Here is a 21,310-nt window from a genome sequence, read left to right on the forward strand (position 1 = left end):
TTTGTTTTGTTGATAAGGATGTGCTCCACCACTAGTACAGTATCTGGAATTTCACATTCCCCCAAATATATATGCCCTGGTAACGCTAACAGATGAATTTCTTTTTTGCTATTTGCTCTCTGACTAGTATATCGTTTCAAGTAATTGTATCACAAAACTCTATTCAAAGTTATTCTCTCAAATTTACCTTCTAATTTTTTTCCCTAATAATTTTTCATCTATACTATTCTGGTTAGATATGAAGAGTACTGGGAACGCAATAAATATCTCCTGTAAGGTTGAAAAGTATTTTCAGTGTTTTGCTTTACTGTACGCTTGAAATTTACTTATCCTGTACTTAGACACGAATATCTTATACATACGTCTATAATTATTCTCCACAATCTTAATCCTATATAATTTACTCCATAGCTACTAAATAAATCAACGTATTTCTCTTTAGGAACCTAAAAGGATCTCCACTTAAACAATGTTACACAGGCTCAGCAAACGCCATTTCAATCAATATTTTAAATACCCTCAATAAAGTAATGAGGTGTTTATAGTAAGTGAAAAGCTACTATTAAAGTTTCTATGGAAACAGGACTAAAAATCCAGTATGCATAGTTGTCTGTTCTTAAAGGGTGAAATAATAACATCTATCAAGGTCCAAGTTCATCTCGCCGTTTACATAAGAACATTAATTGTGATACTTATGTCTCAAGTTTAAAGGAAACGGAAATTATAAAGTATTAGCGGGTATTTTCCCCGCCACTAACTGTGTTTCTATTCGTCCTAATATGATCTTTGTAAATATTTCATATATTGCTGAGAGTAAACTTGTTGGGCGATAATTTTCCAGGTCTTTTGCATCTCCCTTTTTGTGATTTGGTCTAAAGATAACCATTATTCAGGTTATAGGAATAAAACATATTTTACACAAAGAAATTACCAACATATGCCTACATATAGGCAATCCATCAGAGGATAAAATAATTTCATAATAAAAGATTCTATGAAAGAAATGCATTAACAGTGTCAGACTTATTCATCAGCCAACTGATGCTTCATCCGAGAGGCGACCATAGATTCGAACCTGCGTCACGCAGCGCCGGCCAAATTAGAAGAGGAAAAAGACGTTCTCTCGTGTTATAGTAACCTATTTTACCTTTAGCATTATTGCAGAGTAAAAGTAAAAGGTATGCGGCTAAAAATGTGGAACGCTTCACGATTTTGCGTGTCATCCTTGCGCAGGGGCCATGCTAATCTTCTCTGTATCGTTCCAATTTTAGTATATGTACTGCCGAAGCAAGTACAAAGTATGGCCAGCAGTTGTCCCACCACATCATTCACAAAAAGTACAAATGCCAGTGCAGGTGCAAGTGCAACAATGTTGATCTCATAGACTGCATTTACTTGGGAAAGGAAAGGTATTCGAATAATTTCAAGTAATTTCGACAAAAGCTTGATTCAATAACAAAATAATATCGTTAAGAATTGCAATGTTCAACTTGAGGGGCTCGATTCCCGACCTTTGATTGCAATTTTGCAAATTTAGATTACTGCATTTTTAGCTTGGAAAAGATATCTAATATGTGTTTAAAGTAGTATTTGTAATAAAGACATTTTATTTTTTGGCTGAACTATCCATCTCTTATATTTTTATAAGTGTGTATAGTCCTTTACGCAACGCTTTGTAACCAAATCTCGTAATTATTCAGTTTTAAATCTTCAAAAGTTTCAGGAATATATATCTATAGTAGTTTCTCATTTAGAGTTCTCTCTGAATAAAAGCTTTAGGTTTTCTATGTTTCTTGATAGAATTTAAGATAAACTATTGTATTCTGTAAAATTTAGGTAGTTGGTGATTAGATATTCATGCGTAGTCGCCAATCGAGCCAGTTTTGCTTAAAAAATGAAAAATAATGAATTAATGGAGATAATAACATAAAAAACCAACAAAACAACAGGGAAACTAACAGAAAAAATATGCAAAAATAAGACGGTTGACCATTACGTACAGACTACCCATAGATACATTATGACCTGATGCCTAGCCATACTGGACAATGGTAGGGCATTCGTCAAGATCGCCGCCATGTTGGAAAGTTCCTGGGTGTGCGGTAGCTAAGATGGTGATCAAAGTAAAAAAAACATCGCTCGCACAGTTTCTCATGAAATATGTGCGCACGGTTTTGAGATTTACCGATCTTTTATTGCGATATATTACTCTGAATATATATATATTTTAATATTATTGGTTATATGTTTATATATGTACATTTATATCTATACATCTGCATTTTTGTATGTATGTATATCTATCTATCTATCTATCTATAATATATATATATATATATATATATATATATATGTGTGTGTGTGTGTGTGTGTGTGTGTGTGTATGTGTGTGTATATGTACATATGTGTGTTTGTGGGTGTGTATGTATATAAATTAAAATTTATGTATTTATATCCATCATGGGCCAGAATTACAGCTGGCCTTTCCTGATTGCAGACGTCTAGGTACCCCTCTTGGCCGCAGATTTCCTCACTCACCACGGACTATTGGTAGACGTGCATTACAAACGACTAGTCGACAAGGGAACATACCGGTCTCACCACCTCTTCAGCCGACCTAGCCTTCCCATGCAGGGTGTGCTCAGTCATGCCCCATAAAATGGGCTGCCTGCAACCCCCTGTCTCACTACAGACTAATATGTATATTTAAGTTTTACCCATTCATTTTTTTTTTATACAATCATCAAAATGTTCCCTTTTAGTAATTGTCTTGTGGGGGAAGTAGTTGTAAGGACAACATCCTACAATGCTTGTAGTCCTCTTTTTAGCATTGTACATATTCTCTGTAAATACCCTGTAAATATTGTTTATGCATTTGATGGAAAATCATCTGCCCTTCATTTCTATGTATGATTCATTATTATATATCAAGCGTGCGCATTTTTCCCCTGTTCGCAGTCTGTCAGTCACATACCCATCAGAATTCTGTCCACACAAGTCAATGTACTCTGCCCGTCTAAAATATAGAGCATCACTTGGCTATGGTCTGTGTCTCATACCTCACAATACATTTACAAATATTCAGGTTGCATGTATATCTATATATGCCTACATATAAGTATTTAGGTAGCATGTATATTTATATATGCATATATATAAATATTTAGGTACCATGTATATTTATATATGCATATATATATATATATATATATATATATATATATATATATATATATATATATATATATATATATATTTAGGTAGCGTGTTTTTTTATATATCTATATACATTGTTATGATTCCCGTTGTATATTTCTTTAATATTTTGTATTTAATTTTCTTTTCAGTCACTAGATGGAGTGAGTATCCTTAAATATGTATGATTATTTTCAGTCACTAGATGATGTGACTAATTATTTGTAATCTAAGTATTGTTTGTCTGTTTTATGGTCCTTGGATGACCGAATATAGTTTTCTTTGACAATAAAGTTCTCTTTATCCAGTGTGCTTCCTGGATTGGTGATTAACGGTTCTTGGACTATTACTTGGATATAAAAGTGTTTATTTGTATTCGGTAAGATATCATTGTTCATTTTATGGTTCGAGACACCAGTGGAATTATTCAAGACAAAGATATAAATTTATTTATCATTATTTCTTTATATATATGTACATACGTGTAGAATATCTATTGTAATTAAAAGTGGTTAAAAAGTTATTTTATCTATTTTTCCTTTTAAATTATAAACTTCAATTTAAAAGGGAAAATAGATAAAATCGGAGGAATCGGAGGAGACTCGACAATACCCACAATGATATCACCCTTGAATATGCCACAATCCAAATGCACTCTAGCCCGAGGCAAAGAAATCAAATCACCTATGCTCCTAACTATTACTTTATCATTGGTAAGACAGTCTTCTAACCCAGGTACTGCCCCTCTAACAACTAAACTCTGCGATGAACCGGTGTCCCGCATCAGCTTTACAACAACACCCTTACTATGTTCATCACCAATAACCAGAACGCAGTCAAAGCAGAATGGTTTGAAACCATCAACACCACCAGCTGACTCAGCATTTATATCACAAAAGAAATTAAATTCTTATCCTTTAATCTTTCTTTCATTCTTCCTGGAATGTTTGGGACATCTAGCCTTCACATGACCGACCTCACCACACGAATAACAAGTTACACTTGAAGTAGCACCAGAGCCAAGAGATTTAACAGATAATTTATAAGGACTTGTTGGTGGTGAGTTTTGAGGTGACTTACTTGGTGTCTTCCTGGATTGGTTACCTGAATTGCGAGGTCTTAATAACCTAAAATTATCAGCAAGTACAGTTGCTCTTTGAATAGTTACTTCTTTCTCAAATAAATACCTCTGCGTATCAATGGGTATACCTCCTATAAATTGTTCTACTAATATTAGTTCTCTATATTCATCCATGCTCGAAACACCAGCAGACTTTAACCATTTATCATTCATACGCACAATATTATGGGAATATTCAACATACGACTGGTTGTCAAATTTACGATATATACGGAACTTTAAGCGGTAATATTCTGGGGTGAGTTCGTACACACGAAAGCTAGATGTCCCAAACATTCTAGGAAGAATTATTTATTTATCATTATTTCTTTATATTTATGTACATACGTGTACAATATCTATTGTAATTACTTAAATATAACTACGAATATTGTTATGATGTATAAAGTGCTACATGAATTCTAAAGACTTAACTTTTGGTGGGTCGAAAGCAAAATAGAAACCTTAAGAAATTGTTACTTAAGTAAATGTGTCTTAAATCACTAGATAAATACCGCATCTCACATCCAGGATAACATACCTCAAGCACATCCATTCCAGCGAATATTGCGAAGAAAGCCATGTATGATGATATTATGTGATTCATTGAAGTCGATTGACGATTTCCAGACAGGAGCTGTCCCGGGACTATGGTTCACTTATATCCTCATTGTTTCATGCCGTCCAAACCAATACGATGATGAACTGGGCAAGCGGACATTTATACCCCCAATATCGAGGAGAGTAAAAAGCTCTTCGTCTTTACCAGACTGTAACCTCCTTTCTACTGTCGTTCGTTAATTTCGGAACTTCAGTTTTCGACTCTGCCTTCCGAAACTTTTTCTGAGAAAAATAAGTAGGCAGCAGTACGATTGCTCAAAACAAATATGTGGTTTTCCCACAATAAACAGAGGCAAACATGTCACCTGAACAGATGGGTATTTACATAATTAACAATATAATTTGACATGGGGAAAATATTAAAGAAACTTAGTTTAAAAATTCCAAATATCAGATTTTTAACCTGAAACACTAAGACGCTAAATCAAAGGATATTTTATTAACATCCCTCTCTTTCTCCAAAGATAAATCTACTGTCAGAGTTAGTAACAGTCCATTGCCTTCATTTGTTGTTGTTGAGAAGGTTAAGTTCCGATACAAATACAGTTCCTGGGATTTTACATTCCCCCAAATATATCTGCCATGGTAACGCTAACAGATGAATTTCTTTTTGACTATTTGCTCTCGGATTAGTAAACTACATCGTTTCAAGTAAATGTATTATAAAGCTTTATTCAAAGTTATTATCTCAAATTCACCGTTTATATTACAGAAAATATCGGGAATGACATTCATTATCGATGAACAAGCTTACAAAGTATCTGGTCTTTTTCCAAAAAGATATAAAAAGTACTGGGAACTCACCATAATTACCTCCAGTGAGGTTGAACAGTGTTTTCAGTGCTTTGCTTTACTGTACGCTTGAAATGTACTTATCCTGTACTTAGACACGAATAACTTATAAATAAGTCTATAATTATCCCCCACAATCTTAATCCTATATAATTTACACCGTAGCTATTAAATAAATCTCAGTATTTTTCTTTAGGAATCTAAAAGAACCTCCATTTAAACAAAGTTACACAGGCTCAGCAAACGCCAGTTTAATCAATATTCTAAATACACTCAATAAAGTAATGAGGTGTTTATCGTTAGAGAAAAGCTACTATTAAATATTTTTATAAAAACAGGACTAAAAATCCAGTATGCATAGTTGTCTGTTCTTAAAGGGTGAAATAATAACATCTATCAAGGTCCAAGTTCATCCCGCCGTTTACACATAAGAACATTAATTGTGATACTTATGTCTCAAGTTTAAAGGAAACGGAAATTATAAAGTATTAGCGGGTATTTTCCCCGCCACTAACTGTGTTTCTATTCGTCCTAATATGATCTTTGTAAATATTTCATATATTGCTGAGAGTAAACTTGTTGGGCGATAATTTTCCAGGTCTTTTGCATCTCCCTTTTTGTGATTTGGTCTAAAGATAACCATTATTCAGGTTATAGGAATAAAACATATTTTACACAAAGAAATTACCAACATATGCCTACATATAGGCAATCCATCAGAGGATAAAATAATTTCATAATAAAAGATTCTATGAAAGAAATGCATTAACAGTGTCAGACTTATTCATCAGCCAACTGATGCTTCATCCGAGAGGCGACCATAGATTCGAACCTGCGTCACGCAGCGCCGGCCAAATTAGAAGAGGAAAAAGACGTTCTCTCGTGTTATAGTAACCTATTTTACCTTTAGCATTATTGCAGAGTAAAAGTAAAAGGTATGCGGCTAAAAATGTGGAACGCTTCACGATTTTGCGTGTCATCCTTGCGCAGGGGCCATGCTAATCTTCTCTGTATCGTTCCAATTTTAGTATATGTACTGCCGAAGCAAGTACAAAGTATGGCCAGCAGTTGTCCCACCACATCATTCACAAAAAGTACAAATGCCAGTGCAGGTGCAAGTGCAACAATGTTGATCTCATAGACTGCATTTACTTGGGAAAGGAAAGGTATTCGAATAATTTCAAGTAATTTCAACAAAAGCTTGATTCGATAATAAAATGATATCGTTAAGAACTGCAATGTTCAACTTAAGGGGTTCGATTCCCGACCTTTGATAGCAATTTTGCAAATTCAGATTACTGCCCTTTTAGCTTGGAAAAAGTCTATAATTCATGTTTAAAATGGTATTTCTAATAAATATATTTATTTTTTGCTCAAATCTTAGTCTGCTGTATTTTCTTAAGCGCATTTAGTCCTTTACGCAACGCTTTGTACCCAAATCTCGTAATTATTCAGTTTTATCTTCAAAACTTTCAGGAATATATATATCTATAGTAGTTCCTCAATTACAATTCTCTCTAGATCAAGGCTTTAGGTTTTCTATGTTTCCTGATATATTTTAAGATAAACTATTGTATTCTGTAAAAATTAGGTAGTTGGTGATTAGATATTAATGGGTAGTCGCCAATCGAGCCAGTTTTGCTTAAAAAAAAAAACAAGAAAAAAAAATCTTTCTCGATAATTTTCTTGTTGCTTTTATTGTGTTCTGATGTTAATATCTTCCGCAAAAGTATCGTTTTTCGATTACGACAACCCAACATATCTCCCTATAGTAATAGGGAAACCCCAGGTGAGAATCGGGGTTTTGGTAGGACAAAATGAAAGCTAACGAATTAAAGGAGATAATAACATCAGAAACCAACAAAACAACAGGGAAACTAACAGAAAAAATATGCAAAAATAAGACGGTTGAACATTATCTACAGACTACCCATAGATACACTGTGACCTGATGCCTAGCCATACTGGACAATGGTAGGTCATTCGTCAAGATCGCCGCCATGTTGGAAAGTTTTTAGGTGTGCGGTAGCTAAGATGGTGATCTAAGTAAGCAAACATCGCTCGCACAGTTTCTCATGAAATATGTGCAAACGGTTTTGAAATTTACTAATCTTTTATTACGATATATTACTCTGGATATATATAATTTTTAATATTATTAGTTATATGTTTATTTATGTACATTTGTGATCATAAATGTAGCATGTATATTTATTTATGCATATATATAAATATTTAGGGAGACTATATTTATATATGTTTATATATACATATATATAGATTATATATATAATATATATATATATATATATATATATATATATATATATATATATACACATATATATACATATATATATATATATATATATATATATATATATATATATATATATATATATATATATATATATATATATATGCATATTGTTATGATTCATATTTATGTTTTTAGAATTCATGTAACACTTTATAGATCATAACAATATTCTTAGTTATATTTAAGTTAGTGCTAATTTACCAGGTTCAGTTTTAAAGTTTATAATTTAAAAGGGAAAATAGATAAAATCACCTTTTAACCACTTTTAATTAAAATAGATATTCTACACGTATGTAGGCTACATAAATATAAAGAAATAATGATAAATAAATCATTCTTCCTAGAATGTTTGGGACATCTAGCTTTCGTATGTACGAACTCACCCCAGAATATTACCGCTTAAAGTTCCGTAAATATCGTAAATTTGACAACCAGTCGTATGTTGAATATTCGTATGCATGATAATTGGTTAAAGTCTGCTGGTGTTTCGAGCATGGAGGAATATAGAGGACTAATATTAGTAGAACAATTTATAAGAGGTATACCCATTGATACGCAGAGGTATTCATTTGAGAAAGAAGTAACTATTCAAAGAGCAACTTTACTTGCTGAAAATTTTAGGTTATTAAGACCTCGCAATTCAGGTAACCAATCCAGGAAGACACCAAGTAAGTCACCTCAAAACTCACCACCAAAAAGTCCTTATAAATTATCTGTTAAATCTCTTGGCTCTGGTGCTAGTTCAAGTGTAACTTGTTATTCGCGTGGTGAGGTCGGTCATGTGAAGGCTAGATGTCCCAAACATTCCAGGAAGAATGAAAGAAAGATTAAAGGATAAGAATTTAATTTCTTTTGTGATATAAATGCTGAGTCAGCTGGTGGTGTTGATGGTTTCAAACCATTCTGCTTTGACTGCGTTCTGGTTATTGGTGATGAACATAGTAAGGGTGTTGTTGTAAAGCTGATGCGGGACACCGGTTCATCGCAGAGTTTAGTTGTTAGAGGGGCAGTGCCTGGGTTAGAAGACTGTCTTACCAATGATAAAGTAATAGTTAGGAGCATAGGTGGTTTGACTTCTTTGCCAGGAGTTGCAGTTTACTTAGATGATATTATTTTTGCAGAGTCATGATCGGACCACATGAAGGGCTTGAAAGAAGTATTGCTGCGACTGAGGAAAGCACGTTTGTCAATAAACCTGAAGAAAAGTGACTTTGGATATGCCAAGATACAGTACCTTGGATACGTTGTGGGAAGCAATGAAGTGGCACCAGTAGATGCCAAGGTGAAGGATATCATTGCCATACAGCCTCCCACCTCTAGAAGAGAAGTTCAACGATTCATGGGAATGGTTGGATACTATCGACGTTTTTGCAAAATTTTTCAGATGTAGTCGCTCCTCTCACTTCTCTTACAAGCAGTAAGAATTGGACTGACCATTGCAAGACTGCCTTTGAACACTCAAAATGCATCCTGGCGTCTTGTCCAGTTTTGCAGGCACCAAATTTTAAGAAACCCTTTTCAATTGAGGTTAATGCCAGTGACTTGGGAACGGGAGCTGTACAGCTACAGGAAGGGACAGATGGAATCTTGCATCCAGTAATGTATGCTTCTCAGAAGCTCAACCTCACCAACGACCTTATGCAACTGTTGAAAAAGAAGCTTTTGGATTATTGGTTGCATTGGAGAAGTTTGCAGCTTATCTCCATTGTTCTCCATTTATTATCAACGTCTACACGGACCATCAGCCTCTAATGTTTTTACAGAGAATGAGAACTGTACCAACCGTGTGTCACACGATCGTACATAGTTCATTTTGTGCATGTATCTTCGCTCTCCCTCGCACTAAAAAGAACCTGAAAAAAACATGTCTGTTTTTCTCATTGGTAACGGTGTCAATTTTAAACATGAAAATTCGTGTTGCCTTGAGCTTTTGTATATAAAGGAGAGTGTTCTATAATAAACTTACTCAGTTGCTTTCATACTGTCTTTGAGTCACAACCTTCTCTCGGCCCTTCTCATTGGTGACCCCGTAGTGACCCGCTCCTCCCGCCTTCCACACCCCCCTCCCCGCACCCCGCCTCTCACCGTTACTATGACGCCGTCAACGCATACCTTCTGCAGCAGTATTCCCCGTCGCCAGCCGCCCGTATAGCAAAGCTTTATCAGCTCTCTCAACAACCGTTGGGGGACCATAGGGCTTCGCTTACCCTCGGGAAAATGACCAGTATCACTCGCCTGCAACCTGCCGCAGACGGCTCGCCTATGAACGCCGTAGGCCAATGAATGCCATAGGACACACACGCCTATGAATGCCATGGGACACACACGCCTACCCCGTGACGAGCCGGAGCGGCAACAAAGCCACCCATCATCCACCACTTGATCGCGCCCCAACCAACGACTTCTACAGCCACTCACTGCCGCTAATCGGCCGCAGTTTTTGCTACTACCACTCCAGATTCAGGGCGCCCTATTTAACATGTACAGTATGTCATTTTTAGGGGGGGAGCCATTGTACCAACCGTGTGTCACACGATCGTACATAGTTCATTTTGTGCTTGTATCTTCGCTCTCCCTTGCACTAAAAAGAACCTGAAAAAACATGTCTGTTTTTCTCATCGGTAACGGTGTCAATTTTAACAATGAAAATTCGTGTTGCCTTGAGCTTTTGCATATAAAGGAGAGTGTTCTATTATAAACTCACTCAATTGCTTTCATACTGTCTTTGAGTCACAACCTTCTCTCGGCCCGTCACAGAACGAAAAAACATCGTCTCATGAGATGGTGGCTGATGCTACAAGAATATGCTCTTCCAATACGCCATATAAAATAAAAAGTCAATGTATGTGCAGACATGTTATCACGGAATCCTATATGATGGAGATTGTTAAAATGGTCTTTTCAGTATGACGACTTTTTGTGGGTGAATATGTTATGGTTCCCGTTGTATATTTCTTTAATATTTTGTATTTAATTTTCTTTTCAGTCACTAGATGGAGTGAGTATCCTTAAATATGTATGATTGTTTTCAGTCACTAGATGGTGTGACTAATTATTTGTAATTTAAGTATTGTTTGTTGGTTTCATGGTCCTTGGATGACCGAATATTGTTTACTTTGACAATAAAGTTATTTTATCTATTTTCCCTTTTAGATTATAAACTTTACTTTAGATGAGAAAATAGATAAAATAACTTTTTAAGCACTTTTAATTCCAATAGATATTCTACACGTATGTATATATATATAAAGAAATGATAAATAAATTTATAACTTTGTCTTGAATAAATCCACTGGTGTTTCGAAACATAACATGAACAATGATATCTTACCGAATACAAATAAACACTTTTATATCCAAGTAATAATCCAATAACCGTTAATCACCAATCCAGGAAGCACACTGGATAAAGAAAACTTTATTGTCAAAGTAAACAATATTCGGTCATCCAAGGATCATGAAACCAACAAACAATACTTAAATTACAAATAATTAGTCACACCATCTAGTGACTGAAAACAATCATACATATTTAAGGATACTCACTCCATCTAGTGACTGAAAAGAAAATTAAATACAAAATATTAAAGAAATATACAACGGGAACCATAACAATATATATAAATAAATGAATATACACACACTACCTAAATATATATATATATATATATATATATACATATATATATATATATATATATATATATATATATATATATACATACATATATATATATATATATATATATACATATATATATATACATATATATATATGTATATATATACATATATATATATATATATATATATATATATATATATATATATATATATATATATATACATATATATATATATATATACATATATATATATATATATACATATATATATATATACATATATATATATACATATATATATATATATATATATATATATATACATACATATATATATATATATATATATATATATACATATATATATATATATATATATATATATATATATATATATATATATATACATATATATATATATATATATATATATATATATATATATATATACATATACATATATATATATATATATATACATACACACATATATATATATATATATATATATATATATATATATATATATATATGTATATATATATATATATATATATGTGTGTGTGTGTATATATATATATGTGTGTGTGTGTATATATATATATGTGTGTGTGTATATATATATATATATGCATATATAAATATACATGGTACCTATATATTTATATATATGCATATATGAATATATATGTTACCTAAATATATATATATATATAACTATATATATATATATATATATATATATATATATATATTCATATATAAATATACATGCAACCTGAATATTTGTATATGTATTGTGAGGTATGAGAGATAGACCATAGCCAAGTGATGCTCTATTTTTGAGACGGACAGAGAACATTGACTTGTGTGGACAGAACTGTAGCAATCTGATAGGCAGGTGACTGACAGACCACGAACAGGTGGAAAATGTGGGGCATTTGTGTTTTCTGACATTAACATCTAGAATAATATAAAAGCCCATACATAGAATGAAGGGCAAATGATTTTCCGTCAAATGCATAAACAATATTTACAGGGTATTTACAGAGAATATGTACAATGCTAAAAAGAGGACTACAAGCGTTGTAGGATGTTGTCCTTACAACTACTCCCCCCACAAGACAATTACTAAAAGGGAACATTTTGATGTTTGTAGGGAAAAAAAATGAATGGGTAAAACTTGAATATACATATTAGTCTGTAGTGAGACAGGAGGTTGCAGGCAGCCATTTTATGGGGCATGACTGAGCACACCCTGCATGGGAAGGCTAGGTCGGCTGAAGAGGTGGTGAGACCGGTATGTTCCCTTATCGACTAGTCGTTTACAATGCATTTCTACTGTAGGATGTTTCCATATAATGCATTCTGAAAGTTATTTGTATTCCCGCCATAATCTATTAAAGGCGGGAGATATTGAATCTGGGGCAGTCTCGCTGGAGCAAGCGTGGCCTCAACATTGTTATTGCATTGCTGCTCACCATGTATTGAATTGTGAATACATAACTATTGCACATTGCTTGTGTTTGAGTATACCCAACCTGCATACATGGCGCAGTGAGTAGGATTGCAGTGAAGCCTTCAAGATGTCGGGTGCAAGATACTCAACAACACCAAGAAGAGGGACCCTTCGACGGGCTGCACGTGGCCGCATCAATGGTGGGAACGAGGACCTTCTGAATGCAATGGCAAACCTTTTCTTGCAGCAGCAACAGAGCAGTGGTGCCCCCTCAGGTATGAGGGCAATTATGCCCGACAAATGTTCGTACGAAATGTCACAAGGAGCATTTAGGAAGTGGCGTAGGTCAATGACAGATTGGTTCCAAATTGGCAGGGTTGCAACTGAAGATGCTTTGCTGAGCATTCGTTTGAACTGCGATGATCAGTTGCAAAGGGCATTGGACGCCTGTTATACGGCCGATGAATGGAAAGCCTTTTCTTTACATCAGGCATTGGATGCCGTCCAAGAAGTGACTCAAAAGTCTGTAAATCGTGCAATTCTGTGGGATAAATTTTTTAGTGCACAGCAAGGGCCTATGGAACCCGCGAAGACATATGTACATCGGTGTCAGGAATTGGCTTTAGATTGTGCTTTCCGCTGCCCTCAGTGCCAAAATGACATGAGTGACTATATGCTGACTCACAGGTTAGCCAGGGGTTTAAATAACTGTGGACTGAAACAAGAAATACTCCAGGACTACGAGAAATATAACAGTGTCGCCAAAATTCTACAGAAGTGTGAAATATATGAGGCAGCTGAAAGGGACAGTGGGGCAAACAAATTTAACCAGAAACTCATTACCGCCAAGGTGGGGAAGGAATTGCTGCCCTATAATAGTAATGAAACAGAACATAGTGATGTTGCGGCAGTAAAATCGAACTTTCGTCGACAGAAGGATAGTAAGCTGCTCATGTCAGGTAAGAGATGTGATAATTGTGGGCGCATTCATGAGAAAAATAAATCTAGCTGCTATGCAAATGAAGTGTATTGCCACAACTGTGGTGTAAAGGGTCATTTAGCTAGATATTGCAGAAAAAAACGTATGAATAACAAGGCAGCAGGCATTGAAGTCGACCATGATGACGACACTATGTCAGTGACGGCATGCACATTAGTGCAACATTGTGGGGTCCAGCAGGTGACAGCATTGTCGGGAAAACTACTGTATGTACGCGTAAAAATTGAACATAAAATGAGACGTGATGTACCAATGTATGAGGCATTTATTGATGCCATTGCCGATACGTGGGCTGAAGTTTGTATTATGGGGGAAAAGGTTTTGCATCAATTAGGACTGAACGTGAAACAGTTGCATCGTTCGAACGCCAGGGTCAATCATGCAGCCGAAAAACCCATGAGAGTACTGGGTAGTGTGCGTTGTACAATAACATTATGTAGAAATATTGCTCTAAATATAGAGGTGTTAGTAGTGTGCGGTGTCTCTAGGCTATACCTATCTATAGATGTATGTAAGTGTTTAGGATTAGTGGATGCGAACTTTCCCCATCATGTTAAGGTAGACGGGATATCAGTAAATAATATTAGTAGGGAACGGCCCAATAGTGTGGATGCCAATGACGTCACCAGTGATGTGAGCAACAACCATGACGTCATAGAGTTGCCGTTCTCTTCTCAGGAGGCCAACGTACCTAAGCTCAAAAGGTGGATTTTGGAGCGTTTCTCTGGTACGGTATTCAATACTAAACGGAATCCTTTACCGGTAATGAAGGGAAAGCCACACCATATCCACCTTCTCCCTGATGCAGTCCCATACGCATGCCATACGCCAATTCCAATTCCCAAACATTGGGAGCAAGAGGTAAAAAAACAGCTGGACGACGATGTAAAACTGGGAATAATCCGCCCCGTTCCTACAGGAACTGCAACCGATTGGTGTGCGCGAATGGTGGTAGTGGCTAAAAGGAATGGAAACCCAAGAAGAACAGTGGATTACCAAAGGCTAAACAAATTTTGCAAAAGAGAAACTCATCACACTTTTGCCCCGTTCGACATGGCATCCGGTGTACCTATACATTCATACAAAACTGTAATAGATGCCTATTCTGGTTTCCACCAAGTGGAATTAGATGAAGAAAGTCGGCACCTGACTACCTTCATATCCCCATGGGGTAGGTACCAGTATTGTAGGACCCCAATGGGACATGTCTCTGCCTCGGATGCATACTCAAAGCGCTTTGATGATGTAATAGCGGACATTCCGAGAAAATCTAAATGTGTCGATGATGTTCTCCTCTATGATGATACTGTGGAAGGAGCGTTCTATCATACGATAAGTTTTTTACTGGGGTGTCCCAATATTATCCTTGTTACTGACCACCTTCCGCTAGTCAAAGTGTTTGGGGACAGAGAATTGAAAGACATTGCAAATCCTCGTTTGCTTCGATTAAAGGAAAAAACATTACAATACAGTTTCACAGTAAAATACATCCCTGGGAAGAAAAACTCAGCAGCCGATACTCTTTCGAGATATCCAGTAATCAGAAGCCCAATAAATGTGAGTGACCGTGAGATGGGGGAGGAAGTTGAGAGTTCATGCGTTGCAGCACTGATGACGTCGCTGAGTGATGACGTCATAACCCTCGACTGGAATTCTGTTAAAAGGGCTGCTGAAAGCGATGTGGAATATCAGCTGCTAAAGAGTATGGTAGCCGCAGGTTCTTGGCCGGTATCGAGAAATCTAGTCGACTCCAGCATAAAGCCGTATTTTAATGTACGGGATCGACTTGGCATCGTGGACGAACTGGTGGTGTATTCATACGATGACGGGCACATACGTCTGGCAATACCTGTGTCACTACGAGACTAAGTTGTCTCTAACCTACACTCAGGCCACCAAAGTTCTGATTCAATGATTCGTAGGGCACGGCAGGCTGTGTATTGGCCTGGGATGGAGGGTCAACTGAAACTCAAGAGGATGCAGTGCAGACCATGTGACTTCATCGCTCCATCCCAACAAAGGGAACCGCTATTGCCTACCCCACCCCCTGAATATCCTTTTCAACAAACGGTCACGGATATGTTTCAAATGTGTGGAAAACAATATCTGGTATATGCAGATAGGCTTACTGGTTGGCTGGAAATTGCCTTCTTTCCAAATGGTGCCACTTCTGCTAAGTTGATTCCCCTCTTCCAACGATACTTCATGCAGTGGGGCGCCCCGGAAGAAATCTCCCTCGATGGTGGCACCAATTTGGTAAGCACTGAGATGGCTAGCTTCCTACAGAAATGGGGGGTTAGGATGAGAATATCCTCAGCCCATTACCTCCAATCCAATGGGAGGGCAGAGGCAGCAGTACGTACAGCAAAGAGAACCATTCAAGATAACACAAGAAGCGACGGAAGCCTCGACACAGATAGTTTTGCAAGAGCCATTTTTCAATATAGAAATACGCCCCTAAGAGACATCGATAAATCGCCGGCACAGTTAGCCATGGGACGACAACTCAGGGACTCAGTCCCCATGATTGAAAGCTATCATAAGATAACAGAACAGTGGGCAGACATTATGATAGACAGAGAGGAGAAGATGGGTAAACACCTGAGAAATGTCAAGTTCCGTCATGATTCTAGTGCAAAGAGACTCCGCCCTTGCAAGCGGGTACCACAGTAGCAGTGCAAAATGTTGTCTCTAAGGCCTGGGATCGTATTGCAAAAGTCGTTGAAATGAAAGGAGACCGCCAATATGTCATAAAACTAGATGCTAGTAGAAGAATATCAACGAGAAACAGAAAACATCTTCGGGAAATAAGAGTGCAGGATTTTCCCCCACCTACTCGTTCACTTTCCCCCGCTGACTCGTGTGCCGACCCCCAACCCAGAAGAGGGACCAGGAAAATAAATCCTCCGAGTTGGCATGAAGACTATATTTCATGATTTTTCAATTATGTACAATTTGATTTCTCTTTAATTATGCACAATTTGATATTTTTTTTTTTTGTACTGAATATGTGACCAGTTTGTAATAATTTGATAATTTCATACAACTAAATGTCTTATATGATTTGTGTTATCTTTTATATAACACTATTTTGTCATCAGTATGCCTTATACTTCTCTTGCTGTATGATTACTTGATAAACCCTCAATTTCATGAAAAATGTAATACATTTATTTTAGAGAGGGGATGTAGGATGTTTCCATATAATGCATTTTGAAAGTTATATTTATTCCCGCCATAATCTATTAAAGGCGGGAGATATTGAATCTGGGGCAGTCTCGCTGGAGCAAGCGTGGCCTCAACATTGTTATTGCATTGCTGCTCACCATGTATTGAATTGTGAATACATAACTATTGCACATTGCTCGTGTTTGAGTATACCCAACCTGCATACATCTACCAACAGTCCGTGGTGAGTGAGGAAATCTGCGGCCAAGAGGGGTACCTAGACGTCTGCGATCAGGAAAAGTCAGCTGTAATCCTGGCCCATGATGGATATAAATACATAAATTTTTATTTATATACATACACACCCACACACACACAAACACACACACACACACACACACACACATATATATATATATATATATATATATATATATATATATATATATATATATATACATATATATATATATATATATATATATATATATAAATATATATATATATATATATATATATATATATATATGTATATATATATATATATATATATATATATATATATATATATATATATATAAATAAATATATACATATATATATATATATATATAATATATATATATATATATATATATATATATATATATATATATATATATATATATATATATATATATATATGTAGATAGATAGATAGATAGATAGATAAATGCATATGTATAGATATAAATGTACATATATAAACATATAACTAATAATATTAAAAATTATATATATTCAGAGTAATATATCGCAATAAAAGATTGGTAAATCTCAAAACCGTGCGCACATATTTCATGAGAAACTGTGCGAGCGATGTTTTTTTTTACTTTGATCACCATCTTAGCTACCGCACACCCAGGAACTTTCCAACATGGCGGCGACCTTGACGAATGCCCTACCATTGTCCAGTATGGCTAGGCATCAGGTCATAATGTATCTATGGGTAGTCTGTAGGTAATGGTCAACCGTCTTATTTTTGCATATTTTTTTCTGCTAGTTTCCCTGTTGTTTTGTTGGTTTTTTATGTTATTATCTCCCTTAATTGGTTATTTTTCATTTTTTAAGCAAAACTGGCTCGATTGGCGACTACGCATGAATATCTAATCACCAACTACCTAAATTTTACAGAATACAATAGTTTATCTTAAATTCTATCAAGAAACATAGAAAACCTGAAGCTTTTATTCAGAGAGAATTGTTGGTGAGAAACTACTATAGATATATATTCCTGAAACTTTTGAAGATAAAATTGAATAATTACGAGATTTGGTTACAAAGCGTTGCGTTAAGGACTATACACACTTATAAAAATATAAGAGATGGATAGTTCAGCCAAAAAATAAAATGTCTTTATTACAAATGCTACTCTAAACACATATTAGATATCTTTTCCAAGCTGAAAATGCAGTAATCTGAATTTGCAAAATTGCAAGCAGAGGTCGGGAATCAAACCCCTTAAGTTGAACATTGCAATTCTTAACGATATCATTTTATTATCGAATCAAGCTTTTGTCGAAATTACTTGAAATTATTCGAATACCTTTCCTTTTCCAAGTAAATGCAGTCTATGAGATCAACATTGTTGCACTTGCACCTGCACCTGGGTTTGTACTTTTTGTGAATGATGTGGTGGGACAACTGCTGGCCATACTTTGTACTTGCTTCGGCAGTACATATACTAAAATTGGAACGATACAGAGAAGATTAGCATGGCCCCTGCGCAAGGATGACACGCAAAATCGTGAAGCGTTCCACATTTTTAGCCGCATACCTTTTACTTTTACTCTGCAATAATGCTAAAGGTAAAATAGGTTACTATAACACGAGAGAACGTCTTTTTCCTCTTCTAATTTGGCCGGCGCTGCGTGACGCAGGTTCGAATCTATGGTCGCCTCTCGGATGAAGCATCAGTTGGCTGATGAATAAGTCTGACACTGTTAATGCATTTCTTTCATAGAATCTTTTATTATGAAATTATTTTATCCTCTGATGGATTGCCTATATGTAGGCATATGTTGGTAATTTCTTTGTGTAAAATATGTTTTATTCCTATAACCTGAATAATGGTTATCTTTAGACCAAATCACAAAATGGGAGATACAAAAGACCTAAAAAATTATCGCCCAACAAGTTTACTCTCAGCAATATATGAAATATTTACAAAGATCATATTAGGACGAATAGAAACACAGTTAGTGGCGGGGAAAATACACGCTAATACTTTATAATTTCCGTTTACTTTAAACTTGAGACATAAGTATCACAATTAATGTTCTTATGTGTAAACGGCGGGATGAACTTGGACCTTGATAGATGTTATTATTTCACCCTTTAAGAACAGACAACTATGCATACTGGATTTTTAGTCCTGTTTCTATAAAAACTTTAATAGTAGCTTATTTCTTACGAAAAACACCTCATTACTTTATTGAGTGTATTTAGAATATTGATTAAACTGGCGTTTGCTGAGCCTGTGTAATTTTGTTTAAATGGAGGTTCTTTTAGATTCCTAAAGAAAAATACTGAGATTCATTTAATAGCTACGGTGTAAATGATATAGGATTAATATTGTGGGGGATAATTATAGACTTGTGTATACTGTAAGTTATTCGTGTCTAAATACAGGATAAGTAAATATCAAGCGTACAGTAAAGCAAAGCACTGAAAACACTGTTCAACCTCACTGGAGATAATTTTGGTGAGTTCCCAGTACTTTTTATATCTTTTTGGAAAAAGACCAGATACTTTGTAAGCTTGTTCATCGATAATGAATGTCATTCCCGATATTTTCTGTAATATAAACGGTGAATTTGAGATAATAACTTTGAATAAAGCTTTATAATACATTTACTTGAAACGATGTAGTTTACTAATCCGAGAGCAAATAGTCAAAAAGAAATTCATCTGTTAGCGTTACCATGGCAGATATATTTGGGGGAATGTAAAATCCCAGGAACTGTATTTGTATCGGAACTTAACCTTCTCAACAACAACAAATGAAGGCAATGGACTGTTACTAACTCTGACAGTAGATTTATCTTTGGAGAAAGAGAGGGATGTTAATAAAATATCCTTTGATTTAGCGTCTTAGTGTTTCAGGTTAAAAATCTGATATTTGGAATTTTCAAACTAAGTTTCTTTAATGTTTTCCCATGTCAAATTATATTGTTAATTATGTAAATACCCATCTGTTTAGGTGACATGTTTGCCTCTGTTTATAGTGGGAAAACCACTTGTTTGTTTTAAACAATCGTACTACTGCCTACTAAATTTTCTCAGAGAAGGTTTCGGAAGACAGAGTCGAAAACTGAAGTTCCGAAATCCACGAACGAGAGTAGAAAAGAGGGTACAGTCTGGTAAAGACGAAGAGCTTTTTACTCTCCTCGATATTGGGGGTATAAATGTCCGCTTGCCCAGTTCATCATCGCTCAGCTCCCACTGAGAGAGGACCTACTGCTGCTCCTGCCTCCTGCCTTCCCGCTGACTGCCGACTTCTCCTGCTGCTGCTGACTGCTGCCTGCTCCCTCTTCACTTGCTGATATATTCAGCCTCGTGAAGAGATCGCCGCCGCCGCTCCCGCCGATAAATCGCCGATTTCGCCGACGTTTTTCGCTGATTTTTCGCCGAATTCGTCGCCGATTTTCGCCGTTTTTTTCGACGATTTTCGCTGCAGTAAATGCTGTTTTGTCAAGGGCCTTGCCCCTGAATTGGCTGTGATCAGCCCCCTCATATAAGAGAATCTACATTGATAATATAGGCTAAGCTTTGCCTCTGTGTACATAACTTTCTCTTACTAATAGATCCTCCTGTGGAAAATCTGGTAGCCGTTGTGGTCTGAAAACTCCAGTTGAAGCAGGGCCAAAGGGTCAAAACTTCCCACTCTCGCCGTCTGTGGCAAGTGGCATAGGGCTGTTAGGCTTGGCGCCTATAAGCCAAGTTGTTTACTAGATAATAGGTATTTATT

At 35.7% G+C, this 21,310-nt stretch overlaps 3 non-coding genes across 3 annotated transcripts; 1 reads left to right on the forward strand and 2 right to left on the reverse strand.

Moving 5' to 3' along the window:
- Positions 1-1,188: 1,188 nt before the first annotated feature.
- On the reverse strand, positions 1,189-1,295 carry LOC137640327 (U6 spliceosomal RNA). The gene has a single exon (XR_011044336.1). It is a non-coding gene; the product is annotated as a U6 spliceosomal RNA (small nuclear RNA).
- Positions 1,296-6,673: 5,378 nt separating this feature from the next.
- On the reverse strand, positions 6,674-6,780 carry LOC137640328 (U6 spliceosomal RNA). Its single transcript, XR_011044337.1, has one exon. It is a non-coding gene; the product is annotated as a U6 spliceosomal RNA (small nuclear RNA).
- Positions 6,781-19,000: 12,220 nt separating this feature from the next.
- On the forward strand, positions 19,001-19,107 carry LOC137640331 (U6 spliceosomal RNA). The gene has a single exon (XR_011044338.1). It is a non-coding gene; the product is annotated as a U6 spliceosomal RNA (small nuclear RNA).
- The last annotated feature ends 2,203 nt before the right edge of the window (positions 19,108-21,310 follow it).

Source organism: Palaemon carinicauda, chromosome 4 (assembly GCF_036898095.1).
Source record: "Palaemon carinicauda isolate YSFRI2023 chromosome 4, ASM3689809v2, whole genome shotgun sequence".
Classification (NCBI taxonomy): domain Eukaryota; kingdom Metazoa; phylum Arthropoda; class Malacostraca; order Decapoda; family Palaemonidae; genus Palaemon; species Palaemon carinicauda.